The following is a 2,889-nucleotide window of genomic DNA, read 5'->3' on the forward strand; positions in this document are numbered from 1 at the left end:
TCCGTCTGTCATCTGCAGAAAAATAAGCTCTCTCCACATTTGAATCAGGCAAAAGCAGAATGGTCAGCCCAGATGTCGCTGTCCTAAGAATGAGGATTTGGGGAGCAGACAGATCCCAGGAAGCATGGGATGAAGCCCAAGCAGCTGCAAGTGCTCTGGTTGTGGTGTTACTCTGTGGCCAGGAGCTGGAAGGCGAGGAGGAAGACTCACGAGACCTGTACAGCACTAGGCATGGAGCACAGACCTGGTAGCTGGGACAGGAGCCATGCTGGGGCTGGAAACCAGGGACCAAGTGGCAGGTGTGCCTGCAGCCTGGGCAGGGCTGACCTTGGCTGAGGTGGAACGGATGGATAGCCACGAGGCACCGGCAGGACCTCCCTGACAGACAGACCAGCCTGAAACATGAGGCCAGATCATTTGCCATCATCTTGTCAGTGTCCTGGGATGACCTGGACACTGAACCACTTCAGGCTGACTTAGTGCCTGGAGAGCCTGTAGCTCCTGGGACAAATAGCTTACCATCATCTTCACCTGTTTGGTTTTGCTAGCAGAAAGGTAGCAAACAATTCAGTGGTTTTGGTTTTTTTAAAAGGTTTGCTCTTTTTTCAAGTTGTGATTCCCTGTAATAGAAGGCCTCCCTGAAGAATTGCCTTCAAGTCATCTGATGCTTGCTGGAAACTGAGGCTTCCCTGGGTAGCAGTGGTTAAAAGACACAGTTGTGTTCCCTGCATACTGCCAAGGTCTGTATCACTCCGTGCTGGTGGCAGGCAGTAGCAAGTCAGCCTGTGGCTGTAGCAGCAGGAGAATTACAGGAGAGGGGAAAAAGTAAGCACAGCTAGTGGCTCTGTGATTCCTGCTAGCAGGTGCCCAGGATAGCAGAAAGCAGGCAGTGACACTTTAATTCTGCTGAAAACACAAGCAAAACTCCCCCTGCCTCCCCACACAGCCTAGGCTTTGGCTTCAGTATTCCTGTCACAAAAGCAACTGGGACAGGAGGGCTGTGCTTCACAGGCATGGCACAAATCCCAGATAAGGTCTAAGAGAAAGGACACCCACTTCCCTGAGTGCCTGCAGTGCCAGGACAGGGCTGCGGGAACGGCTGGACCTGGCGGCAGAACAGACTCTAATTCTGCAAAGGGATAATTATACCTGGATGACCTCTCTGTGGATGCACAACTGGAACTGTCCTCATCTGGCACCGGGTAACTCTGTCCCATGTCCCTCCCTCCTCCCAAGCACAAAGAGATTTGCCAATTCCAGCCAGGCCTTGGCTACTGGCAACCAAATCCCAGTGCCAGCCTAGGCTTTGGCTTCAGTATTCCTGTCACAAAAGCAACTGGGACAGGAGGGCTGTGCTTCACAGGCATGGCACAAATCCCAGATAAGGTCTAAGAGAAAGGACACCCACTTCCCTGAGTGCCTGCAGTGCCAGGACAGGGCTGCGGGAGCTGCTGGACCTGGCGGGGCTCCTGCAGGCTCTGGGGTCACAGCCTGATGGCTCCCGGCAGCGTTGTAGACTAACAAGGACGAGCCTCAGGGACCAGCATCTCCAGAGCAACGAGGGGGACAATGGCAGGAACGCTCCCTGGCCCTGACCAAGCAGACTGTAAGTCAAAACAGGCTATCACACCCAAAATCATGTCAGGGGATTTGTTAGTGCCAGTGGAAGGCTTATTGGATTTCATCCTTTAAATATATGGACCTAAAATATCCTAGCAAGATACTGGTCAGAAAAATGCCAAAAAACCAGCCAAAAGCTTACCAAGGCAGCCATTAATGCAAAATAATTCAGCCATTCAAAACCATTTGTTTTTCACATCAGTCCTTGATTAATAGGCACTTAAATTAAGGTTTGTTTGTTTGTTTGTTTGTTCTTCTAGGATTAGCTGTTTCACTTTGAAAGAACACAAGCTCCTCAAAAGACAAATGGAGGTGACATGCTGCAAATGTTCACCCAGCCTCTGCTTTTTTTGAAAGGCCTAGGTAACTTCTGACTCTCCTTCTGGGTTTGGACCTGCCCAAGATGTGAAACAGGAACATGGGGGGTGTGCAAGGAGGCAACAGGTCTGGACTACAATGAAGGCACTGGCATAGCTGGGCTTTGGTGACCAATAATGAAGCAGGAGGAGGTTTTGGGTTTTCCCCTTAGCCTAAGACAACGTCCCAGGGAGGTGACACCAGGTTCTGAGGGCTCTGGTGGAACAAAGGTTGGATGTGCTGCCCATCTCAGTGAGAGGAACAGAAATTAAACTTCATGAACTTGAACAAAAGAGTAATCTCTGTGAGGGGAGAGGGGAGGGACAGAGAGAGGAACTGCAGACAATTAGTACTCTACAGGCTCTCACAGAGTCATTAATGAGGGATAATATCCAATTTAGGAGAAGGATGGGAAATCTGGGGAATGCCTGTATATATTCCAGTAAATTGCTCATGGCTCCTCCCTATTCCCCTCCCCAACTTTGATGAATGTCTAAACAGGAAAGAAATGTTCAAGTGAAATATAGTTCATGGAAATATTTAGAGCCCACAGGTAGGTGGCTTGCTGCCCAGATGTCCTGGGAGCGCGTCTCTGCTCACATGCCTCATCAGAGACGCACACACTGAAGGGTGCGCGAGAGGGAGCCTAAAAGGTTCTGGCAATGATTTAACTCAATTAAAGTCTGTGGGAGGGTTCAGCTTCACATCATGAAGCAAACACAGGATGAGTAACTGATATAAAACTGAAAGGCACTTTACTTGTGTCTTTTGTCTTTAGGATGGCAGAAGGAGGATAATATTCCTCCACTGACAGGGTAAGGTTGGAGTTGGGCAGACTCTTGTAAAGCAGTACAGATTTTTTTGTTGTTGTTAAAAAGGTCATCAACAGCTTGGAAATGCAGATTTCCTTTC

Source organism: Corvus brachyrhynchos, unplaced genomic scaffold (assembly GCF_000691975.1).
Source record: "Corvus brachyrhynchos isolate BGI_N302 unplaced genomic scaffold, ASM69197v1 scaffold31, whole genome shotgun sequence".
Taxonomy (NCBI): Eukaryota; Metazoa; Chordata; class Aves; order Passeriformes; family Corvidae; genus Corvus; species Corvus brachyrhynchos.